Raw genomic sequence first — 26675 nt, forward strand, 5'->3', positions numbered from 1 at the left:
AGAGGCCCACCCTCCTTGGAGCAGGCACGGGCAACTCGATGAGGCTTCTGGGAGGGCAGTGCTGGTACAGGGGGTGGCAGATGTACCTGTAGCTGGGGTGGTCACAGAAGTGTCCGCCACCACCAGGGACCTTCCATCGGAGGAGGAATCTGTTTCAGAACTGTCCCCTCCAGTCTCCACCGTGGTGCTCCCCTCACCCTCCGTCCCACTGGTGCCCTCACCGTCGGTGGACTCTGCCTCCTGGGTCCTGTGGGATGCAGCTCGCTCCATTGCCGGTGCCTCTGCTCCTCCGCCAGATGATGCTAATGCACATAAGGACATGATGACAAAACAAAATGGGGGGGGAGAGACAAAGGATACACTTGGTCAATGGCTGCACCAAAACCACCTTTGGCGTACACAGCACCCTCACACACAGGGAACAGGACTACGCAATATGCCATTTCACTACCAGAGAAATAGTTAGCAGCCAAGGCACAGGGAGGGGCACACACTGCCAAATGCAGCACACTTGGGACCCACGCAGCCCTGACCAGTAGTGGATGCCTATGAGCTAGGTAGCAAGATTTTCCCTTCTGAACCCTAGCTACCTGGAGACCAATGCTGCAATGTCAGGCCTGGCCTAGGGGCACCCACTAACACACATTCCCCACCCAGACACCCCCCTACCATGCGTAAGTTATAATGATGGGCACTGTACTCACCCCCTTGTGACTGCTGTGATGCCCTCTAGTGCCCATCCAGCTCAGGATAGGCCTCTGCCAGTATGCAGGCCATCAGGGGGGGTCAGGGTTCGATTGGCACCCCTTCCTCATTAGGAGGCCATCCCCAGCTGGGCCTCCACGGTCTTCCATGCCCAGCGTCTCAGGTCCTCCCACCGTTTGTGAAAGTGGGTTCTCCACCTGCCATTGACCCCCAGGGTGTGCACCTCCTTATCAATGGCACGCCATATACCTTTCTTTTGATGGGCGCTGACCTGCAGAGGCAATACACACAGGAAAATAGAATTAGGCAAACAGTCCTGCCTGTTACACTTATGACCCACCATACCCCTTCACATCACCATTTACACACACATGGCCCAGTACATAACCTATACGCTGCCCAGAGGACAGCCACCCACCCCCTTACACAAGGCCTTCATACACACCAATCCATGCATTCATGCCACATGCATCGTGCCCAAAGTGTACTCACCTGTTGGTCTGGAGGCCCACACAGCAGTCCATACTGGGGTAGGACCCCATCCACCAGTCTCTCCAACTCCTCCGAAGTGAAGGCTGGGGCCCATTCCCCAGTCACACGGGCCATGGTAGGTTCCAGACACAGCTCACAGCACCACATGCAATGTATGTCCTCTCCTGTGGAAGATCAGGTAGCAAGTGAGGGATCAGATAGAAAATGGTGGTCACATCCACGGCAGTGCATACCGTCACCACCGGCGTAGATCACCATTGGCCACTGTGACCCATAGGGCCCAATGTTAACCAATGAGGAATTGCACGGTGGTGCCTCCCGCAACGGCACACAACGTCAGCAGAATTACCTCACTTCCACCTGTACTTAAACACAGGACAGGTCGAATGCCATTTCTGGGGGGGTGCAGGCCCTGGAAAATTGCTGCATCACTGGTGAAAATAGGACATACTGGACAAATCACACTGACCCATTACAAGTTAACAGCATGAAAAGTTCTGTTTTAGCTCCATTGTTCAATTTGTGACCGGCTCCTTACTCTTTTGCCCCATAGATTCCTACCGCTGCAGATCAATCGGAGATGGAGACATACCCCTGTGTACAGACCCCTGGTGGGCTTGGCAACAATGGAGGACAGGCACATTATCCTCACCTATAGACTGGACAGGGCCACAATCACAGAGCTGTGTGCCCAATTGGAGCCTGACCAGATATCTGCTGTCCGTCACCCCACAGGGGTCCCCCCTCTTGTGAAAGTTGTACTCCATTTCCTGGCAACTGGTTCTTTCCAAGTGACAGTGGGCTTGGCAGGAGGAATGTCACAATCAATGTTCTCAGTAGTGCTGACAAGAGTGTTGTCTGCCCTGATTAAACACTTGTGCAGCTGCATTGTATTTCCCCAAGTTGAAGATTTGGCCACAGTGACGGCCGAGTTCATTGCAATGGGAGATATCCCCAATATAATTGATGCAATTGATGGAACACATATTGCATTTCCCCCCCGTCAGAATGAACAGGTGTTGATAAATCAGAAGAGTTTCGACTCTATGAATATACAGACGGTGTGCTTGGCGGACCAGTACATCTCCCACGTCAATGCTAAGTATTCTGGGTCAGTGCATGATTCCTTTGTCCTTAGGAATAGCAGCATCCCAAATGTGATGGGCCAACTACAGAGGCACAGGGTGTAGCTAATAGGTGAGCCCTGGTTCCCACCCAGTATATGTTGGTGTATGGGTATGGTGTGGGCCATATGGGATAGTGTGTGTCTAAATGTTGTCACTCATTATTTGCAGGTGACTCTGGTTACCCCAACCTATCATGGCTGCTGACCCCTGTGAGGAATGCCAGGACAAGGGCAGAAGAACGTCATAATGAGGCACATGGGCGAACCAGAAGGATAATTGAAAGTACCTTTGGCCTCCTGAAGGCCAGGTTCCGTTGCCTCCATCTAACAGGTGGATCCCTGTTCTACTCACCCAAGAAGGTCTGCCAGATAGTAGTGGCATGCTGCATGTTGCACAACTTGGCCCTGAGATGCCATGTGCCTTTTCTGCCGGAGGAGAAGGCTGGAGATGCCTGTGTGCCAGCAGTGGACCCTGTGGACAGTGATGATGAGGAGGCAGAGGATGAGGATGAAGACAAACAAACATCAGTGAAGACAGTACTTCCAATGACACACAGGTAGGACAGTGTTACTTCACATTTCAATGACATTGAATTTCTGTGGTATTGTCATGCTGATATTTCCCACTTATATGCCCACTTACTGTTCCCTCTGGCAATTCATTTTGCAGATGTTGGTGACCTCACATATACTCCTGGTGTGATCACTGCAGCCAGCTAGAGGTAATTAATCTATGCTCATTTTCTGTACAGTGGAATTGCAGTGTTTGCACTTGTTTCAATGAATACATAATTGAAAAATATGACATACTCCAAACATCTTTTTTTTCCAAGGGTGTTTATTGAAGTGCTAAAATATTGAGGGGCAAGTGCAAGGGGATGGAGTGATGATGGAGGAAAGACCAGGGTATTGTTCCATTCTGTTTGTAGCACAGGTACATTGTCCATGGGGACATTGGAAGAGGAGCAATGGCAGTTCAAGGTGGACAGGGTGACTGAGTGGGACACAAGTGAGACAATCAGGAGAGTCTAATTTCCTGGCGTAGGTCTTGGCAAGTGTCTCTGGCTTCTGTCTGGATCACAGGGAACGTTTGCGGGGTGGTTCTCCTTCTGCAAGGGGAGGGGTGCTGTGGCCTGTGAACCCTGTTGCGGGGGCCTCCTGGCCACTGGCAGCAGCGGAGGTGGAAGGCTGTTCAGATGACTGGCTAGTGGAAGGGGACCACTGTTGTGTGACTGCCTCCCTCATAATGTTGGTCATGTCTGCCAGCACCCCTGCTATGGAGACCAGGGTGTTGTTGATGGCCTACAAGTCCTCCCTGATCCCCTGATACTGTTCCTCCTGCAGCCGCCTGTTCTCCTGCACATTGTCCAGGTTCTGGCCCATCGTGTCCTGGGACTGTTGATAGGCACCCAGGATCTCTGCAAGTGCCTCCTGGCGAGTCGGTTCCCTGGGCCTGTCTTCTCCCTGGTGCACAGCAGTCCTCCCAGTTTCCCTGTTGACCTGTGCCTCTGTCCCCTGAACCGTGTGTCCACTGACACTGACCCCAGGTCCCTGATTGTCTTGGGTATGAGGTGTGGCCTGGGGTCCATTTAGAGCTGGACACACTGCTGATTGACATGTCCTGGGAACAGAGGTGTGGGACCCTTGGGTGGGTGCTGTGGCGGTGTTTCCTGATGGGGGAGGCTCTGTGGTGGTGTGTGACTGGGTCTGGGTAACCGGCTGAGGTCCCTGATGGGCCAGGTTGGTCATCCAGATCCTGAAGACCAGAGTTGCTGTCATCACTGTGGGCCTCTTCCGTTGGGGGACTGGATATTGCTGGAGCCTCCTCCCCTCTGACATTGGCTGGGATACCTGTGGGGATGTAAATTATGTGTTATGGTTTCTGTGTCTGACATATTATGCATCCATGGCTTGCCCTCTTTGGTTGGATTTGCCCTGGCAGCTTTTACTTTTGCATGTTGGTGTATGGTGGGATTGTTAGTTCTCTGTGGTGTGCATGCTTTACTGATGAGTGTCCATGCAGGATTGTGAGGGGTGTCCATGCATTGGTACAGCATGCAGGGCTTGGCATTGGGTGGTGGTAGGTGATGGCTTGCAGGTAGGGGGGTCAGACCTAGTTCTTGGGTGCTGTCCCACGGCATTGACCCTGTCCATGATTCTCCGCCATAGCTCCATCTTCCTAGCTATCGATATCTGCTGCACCTGTGCTCCAAATAGCTGTGGCTCTACCCTTATGATTTCCTCCACCATGACCCTTAGCTCCTCCTCTCTGAAGCAGGGGTGTCTTTGTGGTGCCATGGGTGTTGTGTGAGGTGTGTAGGTGAGGGTGTCTTGGGTAATGTATTGGGGTGTGTGATGTGGAATTCGTAAAGTGTGTATAGGTGTGTATAGAGTGTGGCTCTGGTTGTGTCAGTGATCTTGGTGTCAATCTCCTAGCAGTAATTGTTGGTGGTAAAGGGTTGTGGGTAATGTGGGTGTGTGTTTTATAGTGCTGTGGGTGTGTGGGTGTGGTGTGTGTATGAGTGTCAGGTGTGTGTTGTTTGAATTGTCCAATGTGGTGTATTGTTTGTGTGTGTCCTTTGTGAGTGCGGCGGTATGTACGGCCAAAGGTTTACCCCCGTTGAATGTCTGCCGTGGTGATTCATGGGTCATAATGCGATGGACATAGTTCTGTTGGCGTAACGGTGTGGGCTTTGAAACCGCCAGTTTATCACTGATCTTTGGTGTGGCTGATTTGTGTCTGTGGCTGAACACTGATGGATTGGTGTGTGTGTGTCATAATATGTGTAGGAGGCTGGACTGGCTTGTAGTGAGTACCAAGGGGTACTTGCACCTTGCACCAGGCCCAGTTATCCCTTATTAGTGTATAGGGTGTCTAGCAGCTTAGGCTGATAGATAATGGTAGCTTAGCAGAGCAGCTTAGGCTGAACTAGGAGACGTGTGAAGCTACTACAGTACCACTTAGTGTCATATGCACAATATCATAAGAAAACACAATACACAGTTATACTAAAAATAAAGGTACTTTATTTTTATGACAATATGCCAAAGTATCTTAGAGTGTACCCTCAGTGAGAGGATAGGAAATATACACAAGATATATATACACAATAGCAAAAATATGCAGTATAGTCTTAGAAAACAGTGCAAACAGTGTATAGTTACAATAGGATGCAATGGGGAAACATAGGGATAGGGGCAACACAAACCATATACTCCAAAAGTGGAATGCGAACCACGAATGGACCCCAAACCTATGTGACCTTGTAGAGGGTCGCTGGGACTATTAGAAAATAGTGAGAGTTAGAAAAATAACCCTCCCCAAGACCCTAAAAAGTGAGTGCAAAGTGCACTAAAGTTCCCCTAAGGACACAGTAGTCGTGTTAGAGGAATAATGCAGGAAAGACACAAACCAGCGATGCAACAACTGTGGATTTCCAATCTAGGGTACCTGTGGAACAAGGGGACCAAGTCCAAAAGTCACAAGCAAGTCGGAGATGGGCAGATGCCCAGGAAATGCCAGCTGCGGGTGCAAAGAAGCTTCGACTGGACAGAAGAAGCTGAGGTTTTTGCAGGAACGAAAAGGGCTAGAGACTTCCCCTTTGGTGGACGGATCCCTCTCGCCTTGGAGAGTCGTACCAAAGTGTTTTCCCGCCGGAAGAACGCCAACAAGCCTTGCTAGGCGCAAATCATGCGTTTGGCGTTTTTGGACGCTGCTGGGACCCAGGAGGGACCAGGAGGTCGTAAATTGGACCTGAAGAGAGAGGGGACGTCGAGCAAGACAAAGAGCCCTCACTGAAGCAGGTAGCACCCGGATAAGTGCCAGAAACAGGCACTAAGAGGATGCGTGAAACGGTGCTCGCCGAAGTTGCACAAAGGAGTCCCACGTTGCCGGAGACCAACTTAGAAAGTCGTGCAATGCAGGTTAGAGTGCTGTGGACCCAGGCTTGGCGGTGCACAAAGGATTTCCGCCGGAAGTGCACAGGGGCCGGAGTAGCTGCAAAGTCGCGGTTCCCAGCAATGCAGCTTTTTGGTGCCTGCGGTTGCAGGGGGAAGATTCCGTCGACCCACTGGAGATTTCTTCGGAGCTTCTGGTGCAGAGAGGAGGCAGACTACCCCCACAGCATGCACAAGCAGGAAAACAGTCGAGAAGGCGGCAGGATCAGCGTTACAGAGTTGCAGTAGTCGTCTTTGCTACTATGTTGCAGGTTTGCAGGCTTCCAGCGCGGTCAGCAGTCGATTCCTTATCAGAAGGTGAAGAGAGAGATGCAGAGGAACTCGGCTGAGCTCATGCATTCGTTATCTAAAGTTTCCCCAGAGACAGAGACCCTAAATAGCCAGAAAAGAGGGTTTGGCTACCTAGGAGAGAGGATAGGCTACTAACACCTGAAGGAGCCTATCAGCAGGAGTCTCTGACGTCACCTGGTGGCACTGGCCACTCAGAGCAGTCCAGTGTGCCAGCAGCACCTCTGTTTCCAAGCTGGCAGAGGTCTGGAGCACACTGGAGGAGCTCTGGACACCTCCCAGGGGAGGTGCAGGTCAGAGGAGTGGTCACTCCCCTTTCCTTTGTCCAGTTTCGCGCCAGAGCAGGGGCTAAGGGGTCCCTGAACCGGTGTAGACTGGCTTATGCAGAATTTGGCACCTCTGTGCCCAACAAAGCATTTCCAGAGGCTGGGGGAGGCTACTCCTCCCCTGCCTTCACACCATTTTCCAAAGGGAGAGGGTGTCACACCCTCTCTCAGAGGAAGTTCTTTGTTCTGCCATCCTGGGCCAGGCCTGGCTGGACCCCAGGAGGGCAGCTGCCTGTCTGAGGGGTTGGCAGCAGCAGCAGCTGCAGTGAAACCCCAGGAAGGGCAGTTTGGCAGTACCAGGGTCTGTGCTACAGACCACTGGGATCATGGGATTGTGCCAACTATGCCAGGATGGTATAGAGGGGGCAATTCCATGATCATAGACATGTTACATGGCCATATTCGGAGTTACCATGGTGAAGCTACATATAGGTAGTGACCTATATGTAGTGCACGCGTGTAATGGTGTCCCCGCACTCACAAAGTTCAGGGAATTGGCTCTGAACAATGTGGGGGCACCTTGGCTAGTGCCAGGGTGCCCTCACACTAAGTAACTTTGCACCTAACCTTTACCAGGTAAAGGTTAGACATATAGGTGACTTATAAGTTACTTAAGTGCAGTGTAAAATGGCTGTGAAATAACGTGGACGTTATTTCACTCAGGCTGCAGTGGCAGGCCTGTGTAAGAATTGTCAGAGCTCCCTATGGGTGGCAAAAGAAATGCTGCAGCCCATAGGGATCTCCTGGAACCCCAATACCCTGGGTACCTCAGTACCATATACTAGGGAATTATAAGGGTGTTCCAGTAAGCCAATGTAAATTGGTAAAAATGGTCACTAGCCTGTTAGTGACAATTTGGAAAGAAATGAGAGAGCATAACCACTGAGGTTCTGATTAGCAGAGCCTCAGTGAGACAGTTAGTCACTACACAGGTAACACATTCAGGCACACTTATGAGCACTGGGGCCCTGGGTTACCAGGGTCCCAGTGACACATACAACTAAAACAACATATATACAGTGAAAAAATGGGGGTAACATGCCAGGCAAGATGGTACTTTCCTACAATATGGTGAACAGATATCCGCCGTGGCGGCGGTAAGTTGGCGGCAGTCAGCGTGGCTGTAAGTGAGATTTGCAGCCAATGTCATAATGAGGACCTAAATGTAGTAAAGCACTTAGAAATACAGTAGCTCCAACTGGGGTTATGAAGACATTGTGACTGAGTGGCTTCCAACAGTCCGATGCCACTCGCAGCTGAGTGCGGGCTGGTTGTGGAGTTGCACGGACCCGAGTAAAGTACCTTGGAAACAATGAGGGAAACACAGACAGTGCCCAGAAATGGGGAGGCAAGGTGTCGCTGGAGTCGGTCTAGTGTCTGTTCCTTATTGCTCCCAGGGAGGTGAAGTGTCAGTTCCTTGCTGTTAGGCAGGGGAGGTGAGGCCTTGGTTCCTTACGGCTGAAGAGGAGTTGATGGCGTATCGTTTTTGAAGCATCCGTTCCTTACGACACAATGAGGTCCATTGGTCCAGCATGTGAAGACGTGTGGCGCTGCCTTCACTGAGTCGCGATCACACCACTGGGTGACACGTGCTGGGGCAGAGTCGGGAGCCATGGATATCGGTGACATGACTATCTGAACTCACACTGTGGCAGGACCTCAGAGATGCTGCAGCAGTGTCAGGCCTGCCAAAGGAGTTGCAATCTCCGAGGAACACCACTCAGGTGCATGCGGCAACACAGCGTCCTGAAGTCTTGATGGGCATTGGTACCCTGGTTTCTTCTTTGTTTCACCAGAACTCACTCCCAAGAGCCAAGGAATTGGGTTTGGCAACCCTTGGCAAGTCAGGACTCTCAGCAAGAGAGGCCAGGTGCTGGAAGATGAAATCTTTGGTAACCCTGAGACTTCTTAACAGGAGGCAAGCTCAGTTGAAGCACTTGAAGATCACTTGTTGGGGAAAGCAACGTCCTTCCAGCAGAATAAGGGAGCAGCAGGCAGGAGGGCAACAAGCAGAAGAGCAGTCCTTCCAGAAAAGCTGTCCAGTTGAGTCCTTTGGACAGCACCTCAGTCCTACTGACAGAGTCCAGTTGCAGGTCCACAAGTTCTTATCTGAGGGGGCCACGGATCCAGTATGTATACCTAAATGGGCCATTGAAGTGGAGGAGACTTCAAAGAGTGGTTTTATAGTGCACCAGTGCCCCTTTCAACCCAGTCTTGTCTGCCAGGAGATCTGTGGGGGGTTATCCATCCATTTTGTGAGATCAGGACACTAACCTTTGAAGTGTGAGAGCCCCTCTACCCTTCCTCCCCAGGAAGACCCATCAGTATGCAGATCAATGCGGGTGCAGCTGGGTGTCCTGTGTTTATGGCTGTCCGGATGGAATGCACAAGGGAAGCTGTCAGGCAGCATGGACCAGACGTGGATTGGAGACAGGCTGTAAGGGACATAGAGCAGTAAGTGCAGAGAAATGCTTACTTTCTAAAAGTGACATTTCTACGATAGTAATTTTAAATCTAACTTTACCAGTAAGCAGTATTTCTCACTACCATTTCAACAATACGAAACATGAAAATGCCACTCCTTTTAGACCAGAAATTACCAGTTGAAAGTATATAGGGGGATTTCCAATGACGCCCTATGAAAGGAGCATGCCTTACAATAGTGAAAAACGACTTTGGTAGTTTTTCACTACCAGGACATTTAAAACTTATAAGTACATGTCCGTCCGTTTACATACATAACATCCTGCTCTATGGGCTACCTGGGGTCTACCTTATGGGTGACTTATTTGTAATAAAATGGGAATTTAAGGCTTGGCAAGTTGTTTTAAATTCTAAGTCGAAGTGGCAGTGAAACTGCACACAAAGACCTTGCAATGGCAGGCCTGAGACATGGTTAAGAGGCTACTTCTATGGGTGGCACAATCAGTGCAGCAAGCCCAATAGTAGCATTTAATGCACAGGCTCTGGGCACATGTAGTACACTTTACTAGGGACTTATAGCTGAATTAAATATGCCAATTGGGTAGGAGCCAATGGTACCATGTTTAGGAAAGAGAGTTCACGTACTTTAGCACTGGTTAGCAGTGGTAAAGAGCGCAGAGTCCTAAACCAGCAAAAGCAATATCAGAAAAATGGAGGCAGGCAAGATGTTTGCGAAGACCACCCTAAAGCTGTCAGGTCTAACATGTTTCCCCCCAGCTGAAAGTGGGGAGAGCTACCCAAAAGGTTAGGAACTTTCTTCACTAAGGCAGAGGAACCTGGAGAGATCATCAGCATTGGTGTGGTCAGTCCCCAAGCGATGCGCCACCACAAAGTCCATTCCCTGTAGGGAGTTTAGGATTTTCACTCCTCATTAACACAAGCCATCTTAGGGTCCTGCAGTTTTTCTGAGCCCAGAAGTCAGTCCAGACCACAGCAAATATCTTTCAATGGCCCTACACCTCTGTTCTCATGGAAGTAGCCTCCTAATGAAGGCTACTGGTTGGTCTAGGCCCTCCTCATTCAGCTGTGCTCAGAATGCCCCTAATTCATGATCTAAAGCATCAGTCATTTCAAAGAATGAGGCAAAACCCACTAACCCTTTGACCTGGGTTTATAAACAATAGTAATAATATGTGGTCACTCCAAGGGGGAAGTAAACCTAGACTTACACAGTAGAATATTTATTATTGTATTCAGTTCATTCAATCTACTTGGGTTTATTTAAATTTTATTTATTTTATCACCTCAATTAATATAATCTAAAAGACTCAACATGAATCTCTTCTTATTTAAGAAAAATATCTATATGATGTATAATTCTAGGTTCTCCTATACTTAAAAACACAGTGAAAGTGAATATTGTTAACAAAAGTGACTGTGTTATGTACAATATATACAAAATGTGTGGTTAAAATCAGTGTGAACTTCCAGAGGCTCCGTCAATCCAGGAGTCCTGAAACCACTCAGAAGCATATAATATGAATCCACATTCAATTTATGTCAATGTTTCGACCCTGTATATAGATATGAATCAACAACGGTTCATCACCAGGACTGGGAATCATTCTATATGGTAGCACCTAGAAAATAATTAAACATCTATTTTATTAAAAGGACTCTATTCATAAAACACATACATCAACTGTTTGAATAGGAGTTAGCTCTTACCTAGTAGTTCAGATGTAGTGTTATCATATCTTGATACATTTGTCTTCGTAATAGGTACATATATACATATATAACACAATTCTATAAGAAATCATTGTTCCTTAATGTAATATTGCAAAGATTTATTCACTGTGTAGTACTTAAAATGTACACGATTCTGCACAGTAATCTCATTAAACGAAGCCTCTTATTAGGCTCTTCACCAGGATTGTGATCTCTCCCTTAAATCCTTGAAATCCTCACTTAATGGGGTACTGGCAATACTGGCGGCTGATTATTAATTCAGAGCTTCTAAAAATATAATAGAAATATATAGAATTTAGAATGCCAAAAATATCAATACTCAAGCTTCAATCCTTCATATTAGTCTTATCATCAACTTACTTTCAGCATATCATCCTGCGCATCTGAGGAAGTTGTATTGCAACCTCCCGTCTGTTTCTATCGGGAGCGTTTAAATAAAGCCGGCACATGTGTGCCTGATCAGGTAGGAGGCTTCCTTCTTGGTGGGCCTATGGGCGGAGGGTGCAAAGTTTCATCGTATCAAAAAAACGCTTATGAGCAACAACCAGTTCCCTTTCTGGTCCGCAGGGGTGTGTTTTCGTAAAACGCATACGTGCTCAAACAACAGGAGCTATTTTCCGGTCATTTAATGGCCTTCTTACATAACATATACGCAGAACGTTAAAACAGTCTCAACTCAGTAAACAAATCCACCGCCGTAGGAATCAGCAAGGGCTCTCCTCGATGATATCAACGTCCCGTGTCTCGCACAGTAATTGTCAAATGATCGCCCGAAACCAACGGCACACCAAAATGCGATCTATACACTGGGGAGACCTAGAACCAAAGGGCAGGGTTCAAGAATTTTCATGGGACACTCCAAATTGGAGTTGTACCCAACAGCTACGGGCTAGAAGGGAGCCCATTAACCCTCAATTTGTTACAAATAAATAACAACTAAACCCCATCATGTATATCAAGACAAACCAAGACAAATCAAACCACCCAAAGACTGTCATAGTATACGATGTACACCATGGGTCACTACCAAAAAGAGTTAAAAACGATCTAGTAAAACATAATTCTAACACTGTGGCCAAACACAAAATGATCAACGGAAATGTACTTCAAAATCCTGGATGTGCAAGGCTATTGGGCAACAGATTTTTTGCATATATATCCGCATGAATCATATGTATATACACAGGTCATGATGATTAAACATATCCTCTAACATCCTAAGGTCCCCACTAAAGCCTTGAAACATTAATAAGTGATGGAAACAACTTAACAATTATAAAAAAAAGAGGCCTATCTCCAATCCTCTAAAGTGTTCAGTCCATCACTTATAGTTCCACATTTTTTCCATCCAAAACAATTCACGTTTGGTGAGGAGGTAATCCTTATCTCCTTCTCTTGGACCCAAAGTGATTTGTTCTATAATTTGCCATTTCAAATCATCACTGTTATGCTGGAGTCTTTCATAATGTTCCACTAAGGGCGCTCCTACTGTTTTGCATTTGATTCTGCTTTTGTGTTGTAAAATTCTGCATTTTACCTTCTGTGTCATTTTGCCAATATACATAAGCTTCCATGGACACCAGATCACATAAATAACATCCTGTGTATTACAATGTATAAAAGCAGTTAAGGTGAATGTATTATCCTTGTGGCAAAATTCCATTGTATTAAAATTTAGTTTGCATGCCGCACAGTGTCCACATTTGTAATGTCCCACAACCGCTGGCAAACCCCATAGTGTATTATATGTCCTTTTCGGTATTTGTGGTAAAAGAGCTCTTGTCAAAGTAGCTTTTAGGTTCTTCCCTTTCTTGAAAGAAAACAAGGGGGATTCCTGTACATGAAGGTGTTCTTTAATCAATTCCCAATGATGTAGAATATTCTTTTTGATATCATTGCTGGCCGGATTGAATGTAGTTACACAGGCTGGTCTGTTGTAGTTCTCTTTCAATGGTTTGGGTTCTAGGAGACATTCTCTATGGTTGTACCAAGCTCGCTTTCTTGCTGTCCTTACAGTCTTTTGGGATAGGCCCTCTCTATAAGTATTTCTATAAGGGTGTCTGATTCTCTAAAATAAGCAGATTTTTTTTAGCAATTTGTCCGGATCTGGAGAAACTGCCCAAATGGGAGATTATCGCTCAAACTTCTCGGATGATTGCTAGTATAATGTAGTAACGTGTTCCTTTCTGTCGGTTTCCGATATAGCGAGACAAATAACTTGTTCTCATCTACTCCTATTCTCAAATCTAGAAAAAGGATGTTTTCTCTATTAAAGTCCATTGTAAATTGTATATCATTTGACTTTTTATTCAACCAAGTATGGAATTCTTGAAGTTCAATAATTGACCCTCGGCCGATTAACAACACATCATCGATGTATCCAAACCACTTCCGTATGTGTCCTAGGAAGGGATTTGTCTGGTTCAAAATGTTTTGGATCTCATAATCGGCCATATACAAATTAGCCAAATTCGGTGCAAATGTTGCTCCCATAGCTACGCCTTTCACTTGTTAATAAAAATTGTTATTGAATAGGAAATAATTGTTACCCATCGCTATATCCATCATGGATACTAGAAACCAAGTGGGTACTTGTACTGGTTGAATACGAGAGTCCAGCACCTCTGTTATTACCCTAAGGGGCTCCTGTTGAGGAACATTAGTATATAATGAATGTATATCCATTGTAACTAGCAGATCTGTGGTGGTAGAGAAATCCAAGTTTTCATACATGGTAATCAAATGCATGCTATCCCTTACATATGCACGTGTCAAGGGTACAAATGGTTTCAAGAAAAAATCAAGATATTGACATGAGGGTTCCAATAAGGAACCACATCCTGACACAATGGGTCTACCTGGGGGGTTTTCCAACCTTTTATGTATTTTTGGCAGAGTATATAACACAGGAGTACGAGGATCCTTCTTATAAAGAAACTGGTATTCATTTTTACTCAAGAAGCCTTAATCTAGTCCCATTATTGTTATCTCTGCAATTCGCTCTTTCAATTCCTTAGAGAGGACCAAACCAATTTCTTTATAACAGTTTTTATCACTCAATTGATTGAGAATTTCCTGTTGATAGTCTGTCATATCTTGCAAGACTATCCCTCTCCCTTATCAGCTACCTTTATCACTATGTCATTTCTCTCTTTTAAACTTTTCAAAGCTAAATTTTCATTGTGAGTAAGGTTATATTTGACATACTTCTGTTTTTTACACAAAGTGTCAATATCTTTCAGAACCATTTTTTCGAAAGTCAATATTTCCACTGGCATTGAGTTGGAAGGAGGTGTAAAGGAAGACAGTGGTCTTAAACCCGTCACATCTATCCGACCTTCAACTGAACATCCCTTGTAAAAATTGCTTAGACGTATTCTTCTAAAAAATCATTGCATTTCTAATTTAACCTAAAAAAAATGTGTTCGAGCAGTAGGTACAAATGATAAACCTTTACTAAGTACCGATAGCTCGTATGATGTCAATTTATATTTTGAGAGGTTAAAGATTGGACCCATATTTGTACGATTATCTATTAGAAAGCATCCAATTCTCATGAGGAGCTATATGTATATATATATATATATAGAAGCATCAGTCGGCATGATGAATTCCCTGGAGAATTCAGGAGCCCTGAGCACAGATGCTGTGCACATGACTTCCTTGAGAGAATCAATGGCTTTCTGACAGGACTCTGTCCAGATCACCAATCTGGGCTGTTTCTTAGAAGTCAACTCAGTTATGGGGGCAACAATGGTGTCATATCCCTTAACAAATCTTCTGTCCTAGCCAGTGAGGCCAAGGAAGGCTTTCACTTCGGTTTGGGTTTCAGGTGGTTGCCAGGCTATGATGGTTTCAATCTTGGCCTGGAGGGGTTGCATCTTGCTACCACCTACCAGGTGCCCCACATACACCATGGAGCCCTGCCCAATCTGGCACGCGCTGGCCTTGATTGTCAGGCCTGCCTGCTGCAGGGCCTGAAGCACCTCTTGGAGGTGATGTAGATGTTCCTCCCAGCTGGCACTATAGACTGCAATGTCATCTAAGTAGGAGGCCTCCTAGCCAGCCAGGACCCTGTTAACCAACTGTTGGAAGGTAGCAGGGGCATTCTATAAGCGAAAGCCAAAGGGAATCACCCAGAATTGTTAATGGCCCTCAGGGGTTGATAATGCTGACCTCACTTTTTTCCCCCAGTGATCAGCCAGTAACCTGATTTCAAATAAAAAGTACTGAGGAATTTGGCAGCGCCAAGCCTGTCAATGAGATCATCAGCTCTGGGGATGGGGTGTGCGTCAGTTCTGGTTTGGCGTCCGGTGGTGTGCCCTTTGGTACCAACACCACACTGCTGGACCAAGGAATGCTAGAGGGCTCAGTCACTCCTAAAGCTAGCATCTTGGAGACCTCCTCCTGGATGCTTATTCTCACCCTGTCTGATATCCTGTCTGAGGTTCACTCTCCTCCTTCAGACCCTCATCTGTCACAAGGAGCAGGCACACTTTGAACCTCTTAAAGTGAGGCTTGAGTCTGTTGATGTGGAACACCCTTACCGGTTTCCTAGGGGTGTGGAGATCCACTAAGTATGAGGCCTCCCCCTTACGCTCCTTGATCTCATAGGGGCCAGTCAAGTGGTCCTGAAGAGCCCTGGGCTCTACTGGAGCCATGACCTTTTACTTTCTGGCCAGGCTGAAACTCTAACAGGGTGGTCTTCTGATCATATTAGAGTTTCATTACCCCCTGGCTTGCCTTGACTTTTGCTCTTGGCCTTTTTCCAGAAGTGACACATCTGGTTCCGGGGGACCAACATGTAGCTGACCATATCCTGGGGGCGGGGGGTTCCTGGGAGCTTTCTCTCACCCTGCCTTGACAGTACATAAAGAACCCCTGACATGGTGGCCATAGAGGACTTTGGAGGGACTAAACCCTACTACTTTCTGTGGCACCTACCAGTAGGCAAAGAGAAGGTATGCAAGAAGGTAATGCCTTTCAAGGTCTTGTTTTAACCTTTCAAGTAGATCATTGGTTTCGGGTGATAGGTTGTGGTGAACATATAGGTTATACCACATGCATCTCACATGGACTTGATGTATGCAGACATGAAATTAGTTCCTTGGTCAGACACTATTTATTTGGGGAACTCAACATGGGTAAAGATCCCCATAAGAGTTCTGGTCCCCACAAGTGCAGTCACCGTCCTAAGAGGGATTGCCTCTAGTAGCGTGTGGCATGCTCCACCAAGACCAGGATGAACCTGTTGCCTAGGGCTGTCTTTGGGTCCATTGAACCAATAATGTTGAAGCCCACCCTTTCAAAGGGGATGCCAACTACCAACGATGGGAAGTGGGATCAGGGGAGCTTTCATCTTTTTTCCTGACTTCCCTCTGGCATGGCAGGTGTGACAGGACCTGCAGAATGTATCTGAAGCTGTCTTCATTCCAGGTAAATAGAAGTGGGCGGCAAGTCTGGCTAAGGTCTTGTCTTTCCCTAAATGTCCTGCCAAAGGTATATCCTGAGCCAAACGATTGGATAGGTGTGGTAACACTGGGGGACCACCAGCATATATGCTGCCCCGACACCCGGAGCCTTAGACTCGCTGTAGAGGAGATAATTCTCCAATAGATTAGGTGATCCCCAGAGGCATCACCTGCTGCATGGGCCAACACATATCACCTCAAGCCTTTAAGATTGGGGCACTCTCTCTGCATTTTGCAGAAATCCTCCCTGGTGGACCCATTTTCAACTTGCCAGCCACCAGGCTCAGATAGGTCACCTAGGGCAACAATGTCCTCCCCGGGTGGCTCAGGAGCCTCCTCCTCAGGGGCTCCATCACTCAACACCGTAAGAACTTCAGGGACCAGTTTCCCACACCCCTTGCCTCCCTCCTTGGCAGCTGTCTGGGCCATTGTTCCATGCTCCAGATGTCCTTGGCTCCCTTCCCGGGCAGCTATGGACTGTGTGGTCATACAGACCTACTCAGGCAATCCCATCATCTCCAAGTGAGATCTGAGCTCTATCTCCCTCCAGGTAGTGTGCTCAAGGTCATTGCCTAAAAGGCAATCTACAGGCATGGCTGGGCTCACAACAACTTTCAGAGTAACAGAGTGCCCCCCCCACTCAAAGGGAACCAGAGCCATTGGTAGATTGCTCCAATTGTCATTGACTATGACTTAGTGGAATGTGTTCAGCAGCACCTGCTTTGCTAACACGAACTGACACTTGAAAGTTGTCATGCTGACTCCCATTTCTTGCAGACCCTCGTGCAGAACCACTGCCTATACTTGGAAGTATTGACAGGCATGTGGGCATTTGGCACCATATTATTATTCTCCTGGGACACTAGGGTTACCTCTGTCTGGTCCCAAAAACTAGCTGGGACTATCTCCTCCCCAAGCGCTACACTGGCAAACCCAGGTGTCTGCCCACCAGTGCAGGACTTTGCCCTCTTGGGACATTCGTAGTCGCCCTTAGAGTGACCATACTCAGAGCACTGTGTGCATTGGGGTACAAACCTCCCTATATTACAGTCAAATAACCTTTTCTTTTTAAGATCAGACTGGGACTGGATACTAGACCCAGGAGGAGTTTGCATAATCATGCTACACTGAACTCTGCTAAATGGTAAAATAACTCTGGTTCGCTATGCAGAGTTCCGCAAGCAGGCAGAGTTTCTTGCAGTGGCCGTTTGCATGACGTTTTGCATCAATGGCAACGCAAAGTATGTTCTCGTGCTGGAATGCTCATGCCATTTGCATGGGTGCAGCCATCTTTCTTCTTGCTTTGGTTATCGTGCTGGTGCCTACTTTAATCCCTCATTATTCTCTTTCATCCTATGGCTATAAAACATATTTTACCCTCAATTTTATTCATTATCTTATCTTTCCTCTTGGTGCTTGTGTTTATTATATTTTCTATTTTTTGTGTCTTTTGTGACTTTTGTACTTTTGTACTTTTTCACTTAACTTTCTTATTTTTTTCTTAACTTTCTTCTATCCCCCCCCACCACCCAGTGCCCAGTGTTGGAGGCTGGACCTTTATGTAGCGTACAAAAACCAAGTACACTATGCAGGTGGTCCGAACAACCACATGTTAGTTTTCAGGGATAAAAATCTAACCAACTAATGCTCTAATTTTTAAGGTAGCTGGTTGAGCAGTTAGGCTAATCCAGGAGATGTGCTTAGTATTTGCTGTACTCATAAATCCAATCATGCACCACACACACACAATGAATAACTTGCGACCAGATGTTATAAAATACTCCAGACTTTTATATAATTTTTAAGACCAAAATCTTTAGAATAGGTTAAGTACTTTTCTTGTTATGACTTTTTGAAGTTTTAGCAAAGTTAGTTCTTCTGTGTGTAATTACACACCATTGGAATGAATTGACAGTCACATGTAAAAATGCATTAAAAATTGTACGGTTGAGTTACCAGTCTCTTCTTTTGCAGGGTGGTCGCAGTGGTCGGTGGGAACCTTGTGCCAGCTGGAGAGCTTTGGCAGCTCCCGGTTCTGGCAGGAGCAGGGTAGGAAAGCTCTTGGCACAGGGCCACCTGGATGGTGCCACTTGGAAAAGGAGCTCTTTTGCAAATTCAAAGTGGTGCCTGGGGGTTCCCTTTGGCTGTCGAGGTCACACGGGGTTGGGGACCCAGGGCACACAGCAGAACCTGCGATGCAAGGCCCAGGGAGGCCAGGTGCAGGGTGTTTTGGAGGTCTTGGATGCTGTGCACAACGGAGTACACTGGAGCTGGAGGTGAGTCTCTTTGGAGGTCGCTGCAGGGCAACGGGGGCACTCTGGTTGGAGGTCTGGGGTGTTCCTAAAGTCCCTCAACTGGGGCTTCCTCCTGATTCTTTGTCAGCTCTGGGGAATCTGGTTTTCTCCTGGTCTGATGTCAGCTGACGAGGACCAAGGGTATTGATTTATCTCGGCCACTAGGGGTTGCAGCATCACTAAACTTAGTACAGCTGGGAGCACTTCCGGACTGTCGTCTGTGTGTCGTTGGGTCTGGCTGTGACTTCGGTCATGGAAATATCGGCGATTCAATGAGGTGTCCTTCACTGGTTTCTTGGTTCTTTGCAGTTTACTTACTTTTCTTGAGTGGCGCGTCCACTCATAAGGGAGATCTGGGGTGATCCCTGAAGCCTGGAGGTTCCCTGGGTTTCTTGGGGTCGGTCCAGTGTTCAGCTCATCCGCAGTCGCGGTTGTCAGGGCTCTGATGCAGCAAGCAGTGGTCTTGGCGCCTCTTCTAGTGCAGTAGGTCCTCAATTCTCATCCTGGTGGTTTCTCTGCTGCTGGTTTTCTTGCCTTCTTGGAGTCCTTTTAGAATCTAAAGTCTTGGTCTAGGGGAGCCCACTAAATATTGAATTTAGTGGGCGTTTTAGGGGGAACCTGGTAGGTTCCAATGGGACACTTACCCTTGGGTGGTCACACCCAGTACAGTGACCACTTCCTGTGGGAAGGGTCACTTCCCCAAACCTCATTGGCTGTTTTTCTCCATTCCAAGATGGAGAAAACTGAATCAGAGGGTCCACTTCACATGCAAGCCCTTATGGGTGGTGTATGCTCAGTGAGTCCACTCCTCCTACCTTTGTCTGGTTTCCCGCCTTTGCTCCTGCTAAAAGTGGGGGCTGGTGAAGGGGGAAGCCCTCTGATGCTAGCAGCAGGCCTGGAGGCTCGAGTGTCAGGGACTGTAGCCCTTTGAAGCTCACCGCCAGGGTGTTGCACATTCCTGAGGGAGGGGAGTTAGTTAACCCAGGAAGGGCATTGTCCTACAAACCAGAGAGCCAGGACTCTCCCCCAGGTGTATATATTGGCTGTCTGGAGTGGCAGCTGCTCTGCTAATTGGGGTTAGCTTTTGCAGGGGGCACCTCCAAGGTGGCCCCTGGGTACATTTAAGGTTAAATCCAATACTGCTATCTTTTGGATTTAATATTCTGAGTTGTTTGATACCAAACAACCTGGGGTGCAGAGTGGCCATTATGAAGCTGGGGAACTCGTGTTTGACCAGTGCCCAGTACTTATATTAAAATGGCTGCCCTGTTCACTCACTATGTCCTAGGTTTAGCAAGGACACAGTGGGGGCATTTTGCTCATGCATCTATGCCCTCACATATAGTATGGGGCACCCTGCCTTAGGGCTGCAAGGCCAGTTAGAGTTGTGACTTACCCATAACATATGCAGTGTATGGTGGACACGGCACACAGAGAGTGTGCCATGTCGAGTTTATCCTTTTAGGGTTGCCCCAGTACACTCACCCTGCAATGGCAATGCTGGGTGCATCTGGGTGCAGAGCCCTTTGGGGTGGCACAATCAGTGCTGCTGCCCCAGGGGCCTACTCTTAATATCTCTTGCCTTGGGTACTGGAGTACCCATTTACTAGGGACTTACAGTGGTATTTAAGAGCAAAACCAATTGTGCCAAGCTTCACAACAGTTTTAGGGAAAGCGATCTGGCCCAAGGAACCTGTTTAGCAGGGGCCCTGGCCACTCCCAACTTCTAGAACATATCAACATCAGGCAAAAAGTGGGGGGATAACCATGCAAAAAGAGGTCTCCTCTCACACTCAGCACCATGGAAGAGGAGGGGAGCGGCAGCGCAAGGCCCCCCTGAACCACCAAATCCCAAGTAAGGTATTCTACGCATGTTTGCTGGGAAGGCTTGCTTTTTCCTTCTCCTGCTCAAGCAGTAAAAAAAGAGTGTTTGGACATGGTCATGCAACTGAACCCTCCAATGTTGTGTATGTATTATTATTATGGTATACCAGCAGTTGATGACTGTGCACCATGGTTGGAAGTATGAGGGAGATGGCTACATTGTGTTTGCCAATCAAAACCATATGTCTTTCATTGACCAATTCTTGCACCCTTTTATTTCTCTTCAAAAAATCAGATTCATCCCCTCCATTACAAAATGTTTTTATTTGGCTTGACTACCTGGCTATTCAAAAATGGACAGCCAACCAAATGCCCACCTCATATTTTGATAGAAGATACTGCAACTGAATTGTAGTGATGCATCATGGATGTATTTTGGTATTAAAAAAAATAGGGGTAGACCTACCTGGCATCGAAAATGTGTAATGTTGTTTTTCTAGCTGCACCAACCACCAGTGATGTTGCCAGCAGCGACAGCACCAGCACCAGCACAGCAGCAGACGCGGCAGTGTTAAAAGGGGGGGTCTCAAGGGTGACAGTGGTGGGCAGTGGTAAGTAATATTGCTTGCTTATTGACAATTAGTAATATACTCACTGCATGAGTAAACTAGTGTTGGCTCACTCGTGAACACCCTACTTTAGCAGATATTGCAGAGTTGAGTTTTAATGACCTGTTATAACTGCAACTCAGCAGGCAAAGTTTCATAATGGACTTTAACTATGATGGGTTGATGGAAAAGGTAAAGAAGAATAGAAGGAGAAAGGAAGGGTGAAATATAATGAGTGAAAGAGTGTGTGGGCGAAAGGGTACATTTAAGTGGATGATATGATGCATGAAAGGGTGTAAGGGTGAAAGGATACCTGCCTGGGTTGGTGAAATGGCATGGGTAAAAGGATGCCTGCCTGAATGTAATGCTTAAACGCTGTGTATCAAATTCAAGGGTGAAGAATAAGAATACTAGAAGAACAATGCAATGATGAATGGATAAATGCTTGAATGAAGAAACAATGAAGGTCTTCTTGATAAGGTTGTTCTTCTCACCTACTTTACTTGCTCAGAATAATTATATCAGAGCTTTGATTCAAAGGGTTGGAGTGGTATTTTTGACTACTCCCTTGACTCATAATATTTTTCAAATGAGACAGATAATATGCATCCCACCCATCGTTAATCATCACCTCCCTCCCTACCTATGGTATTCTACCAGGGCCACCCATGATGACCTAGCAGCTGCATGGTTCAATCCGGCACTGCAGTGTTGGCTGTGCAATGTGCATCTGTTTAAGTGAAGTTAATGTGCCATTTATTTACAAGGTTTTCAATGCCTGGCAATGCAAAGGCAACGTGTGTTTTCCTTCAGTCCCAATGCCCACTCAGTCACTTCCTACACCTGTAATCTTTCTTAAGTTTTGTCCCAGCCTTCTGAAAATTAAAAAAAAATCCATTCTTGCTTCCTCCAAATCTTTCTAGCAACGAATTTACATCTGTTCAAATTTTCCCCTTGCAACATTTACCAACCAGTGACCCACTACTAGCAAACCTTAGGCACATTGTGATGATTATAATCAGAAAAGTGTCTACCTACCTAATACCCTCTAACTTACCCTGCAGTAGAGAAAGTTAAGATTCCTTTCCTTACTGATAAGAAAATGTATTTTGTTGGAAAAAAGTAAGGAGGTGTTGGAAGTTGAGGCTAGGGAGTAAAGTGGTACTAAGTAAGTGCTTTGACTTTTGCGGATGGGATAGTCTGTGACGAATGTGCCAAATACAATCTATTTCAATCCTTTTCCTGTACTGCAGTGCACACCATCTACTTACAGCAGACAGGATGTCTGCATGATTGATTTTATAGTACTTGACATGTATCATTCGTAGTATTCATTTGCCTTGTAGTCAGGTTAAAATTGAAAGGCATTTTGAAGAAGAACAGGACCAATGGAATAAGATAATTGTCTATTACAGCTGCCCTTTCTGCAGACAGGAGCAAAGTATGACTAACAAGTACAACTAGGGCACCAGCTGAGCTAGCATGCCTCCATTAATTTAGCACAACAGGAGAGAGAATACTTGTACTCCATAGTGCATAGTGTGAATTCTAATCACATAAAAATGGAATGGCCTAAGGTGACTAGCAAATGTACTGCTACTGTGCCATTACATAATTTTAAACATTTTTTTGCACAGAGCATTGTTTACAATTTGCCTTTTCTCTTTGTTGATATAGCTACTCTTGCTGGTCCAACTTCCAGGCAGGAAATAGCAGCCTAGCTGTGGCAGCAGAAGTTGGAGGCCATCGGAACTGAATACCAGTGGCTGGTGGTCCAAGAGGAGGAAGAAGAAGAGGAGCAGGTGACGGATGCCAATGCCCATGGCTCCAGCACCCGTGTCTCCAGACTTTCAACACCAGCACCACACTCCTCTTGCAGCTGCCTGGCACCTTTCCATCGCTGCTGCCCCACATCAAACTGTACATTTCAATGCTTCATCCTAGAAAGGCTGGCGCAGACAGAAGCCAGGCAGGCACATATGAAGCGGCTCCTGAAACAACTCCTGGCCAGCTGTTAGTGCCCTCTTCTGCTCCTTTTTTATCCTTTTTCTGCTGAGTGGGACTTGCTGTGGGTAGAGAGAGTGGGAATGTGGGTTCTTAGGACCAGGACAGTTGGACTTTTCTTTTATCATGGACAGTTGAGTTTTTTTGGACATTGGTTCGGGACAGGGAGATATGTTTGGTTAGAAGGGTGGGCCAGTTGTGGGTGGAAGGGGTGGGTTTTATATTCTTGTTGGGGTTAATAAATATTTATTTAATGTTAATTATGCCTCAAATCATTTTTGAGGTGTTTTATTTTCGCACTGCTGCCTTTTAGGGCAGCGTGTTTTTTAAATCTGCCGACAGTGTATAACAATTAGTTATGCAGTTAGGTACCCTTGTCCTACTACTCTCATAGGTAGTCATTTCGAAGTTGGCGGTAATGACCACACCGCCGGCGGTGGCGGTAATTAACGACGATGGCATGGAGGTTCAGACCGCCATATAATGAAAACAGAAGTGAACACTACTACCCACCGCCAGGCCAGAATCGACCTTCGGCAGCCATTTTTGACCCGGCGGTGGAGGCCAGACCACCGGTGGGATAATGTTCCTATTTCCACCAGGTAATCCCTGGCAGAAAGCATACAGGTCAAAGGAATTCTCATTCCTGTCACCTGTATGTGACATGCCAGCCCCCCGTTGCCACAACCCCCACCCAACCCCCAAGCTCCTAGACCCGCCCCATCCCGAACCCTGAAAATCGACCCCCCATCCCTCCTCCCTCCAATCTCCCTGTTGGCCCTCCACAATCACCCCCTCACCATTCCCCACCTACCCTACCTCCATTCAGGTCCCCTCAACCCCCACATACACATACACCCATATACCGACATACACACACGCATTCATACACGCAGACACACATCCCCCTTCACAAAAACACACACACACCACCATGCACGCACTCACTCACTCAAAACACACCCCCACACCCGCCTCCCCTCTTCCCTCTCGGCCACCACTTGCCTGTTCCGTAGGGCTGCTCCAGGAGGGAATGGGCTCCTAGGATGCTGCTCCACCAGCATTGCTGTGTCTCCATACACCGCCACGCCTATGACTGCATCATTATAGGCGTGGCGGTGTCTGGACTGACGTGGCGGTGAGGGTAGAGCAGCATTCACCCCGGCCACTGACGGCCAGCATGGCGCCTGGTGGCTCTCACCGCCATCAATGGCGATGAGGCTCCAGATGGCATTATCTGGCAAGATGCCTGCTGCCACCACCGGTGGTCTTCTGTTAACCGTCAGCATCTATGGCGGCGGGCTATCCCGCCAAGATCATAATGACCGCCATCATCTCTGCACTGCAGTGCAACTATATTGACACCTAAGGACTGGGGGGAAGATTTGCCATTGCCTATTATATTGTCTAAAAGTACAATACTCCATAGTTCTCTTACCTGAATAGATAAAGCGAGGGCTGCATGGTTTCCCAAGGTGTCATGGTGGTGGTAGTAGTAGCGTGCTAGCGCACTAACAGTGAAGCCATCAGAAGAGAGGTCCCACTCACACTTAGGTGAACTCAAACGAAGATCCTGCTCACTGAGTTTGTGTTGCTTTCACCATATCTGTCCCACCATGTGTGTGATCAATAAATGGTGTCAATTATTAAGTCCCACCTCAATAACTCACACAGCCAGGAGGAAGAGGGTTAGGGATTTGATGAATGGATGGGAAAGGGGATTTAGGGAAAGGTGTGACAAAAAGGCAAACACTGCACTTATTCATCTGGGCAATGATTAACAGCTTGTTATAGGAGGAAAAGAAAGGAATGAATATGACCCAGTTAACTTAAGTGCACTGCAAACAGACTGTCAGCCCAAGAGAGACCCAAGTTATATATATAAATGTTCTGTCACTTAGGTTTGAAGAATAGTAAGTACAAATAATGTTGGAGTGAAGAATATACACAGTTCTAAAATAGATCATTAAAAGAAAAATGATACTGTATTGCCAGATTGGGTGGTGAATCTGCTTTCTTTTTGGATCGCCCCATCAATCTAAAGTGCCTGCCTGGCTGAAGCAATCCGATAAGGTAAGCATGAGTGTCATGGTGCTTTTGGCTTTTGTGCAGGAGAAAAGAAGGCCTGCAGATTGTAAAACAGAAATGATTATTGTTAGACCTGGCATCCTTGGTGTAGTCTCCTCTAAATTTCTGCCTCTACTTTCCAGGTTGTTGCTGTGTGATGGACTCTATTTTTGCTGTTTTTGTTACCACTGCTGGCCAGTGCTAAAGTGCAAGTGCTCCTCAAGTGAAATTGAATGTGTAATTGGCTTTTACATAATTGGTGTATTTGATTTACTAGTAAGTCCCTAGTAAACTGCACTAGAAGTGCCTAAGGCCTGTATATCAAATACTACTAGTGGACCTGCAGCACTGATTGTGCCACCCACCTAAGTAGCCCTGTAAACAGGACTCAGACCTTCCACTGCAGTGTCTGTGTATGCAGTTTTTAAACTGTCAATTCGATTTGAGGAAGCCTCCAGTAAGCCCCCCCAGGATGTATTCAGTTACATGGTAGCTTTAAGGAATCAGACAGCTCGCTTCAAGAAGCTCACCCAAGAGAACCAAGAAGCAAGCCAGGAAGATATGAAGTGCTGGTACGACCAGAATGCCATTCTGGTTGAGTTTCATACTAGGCAGAAAGTGTGGGTGATGGCCCCAGTGGAGCCTCATGCTCTCCAGGACAAGTGGACTGGACCTTTCTAGGTGGTGGAGCGCAAGAGTGATGTCACCTACCTGGTGAACTTGCGGACTCCTAGGGTCCAACATGTGAATGACCTCAAGCCTGACTTTGAGAGGACAGAGGTGACAATGCTCCTAGCAACAGATGATGGAGTGGAGGAAGAGAGTGAGCCTCTTCCTGACCTCCTGTGTGCTAAGGAAAACGATGAGTCTGTGGAGGGTGTGAACCTCTCTCCTTCACTGACCCCAGAACAACAGAGGTTCTGTTGCCAGGTGTTGGGACAGTTTGCCTCATTGTTTTCCTTGATCCCAAGTGTCACTCATTTGTGTACATATGATGTAGATACTCAGGACAGTCCACCTGTGAAACATAAAGTTTACAGAGTGACTGACAAGGTTAGAGCCAGCATTAAGGATGAGGTATCAAAAATGTTAGCTCTTGGGGTTAATGAGCTTTCCAGTAGCCCTTGGGCTGCTGCTCCTGGTGACACTCCTGAATTAAGGTTCTGTGTGGATTGCCGGGGACTCAATGCAGTCACTAATACTGACACGCCCCCATACCCCGAGCTGATGAGCTCATTGATCAGCTAGGGGCTGCCAAATATCTAAATACGTTTGATCTGACCTCTGGACCTCTGGATATTGGCAGATTGCTCTGACTGAGGGAGCCAATGAGAGGT

Source organism: Pleurodeles waltl, chromosome 7 (assembly GCF_031143425.1).
Source record: "Pleurodeles waltl isolate 20211129_DDA chromosome 7, aPleWal1.hap1.20221129, whole genome shotgun sequence".
Classification (NCBI taxonomy): Eukaryota; Metazoa; Chordata; class Amphibia; order Caudata; family Salamandridae; genus Pleurodeles; species Pleurodeles waltl.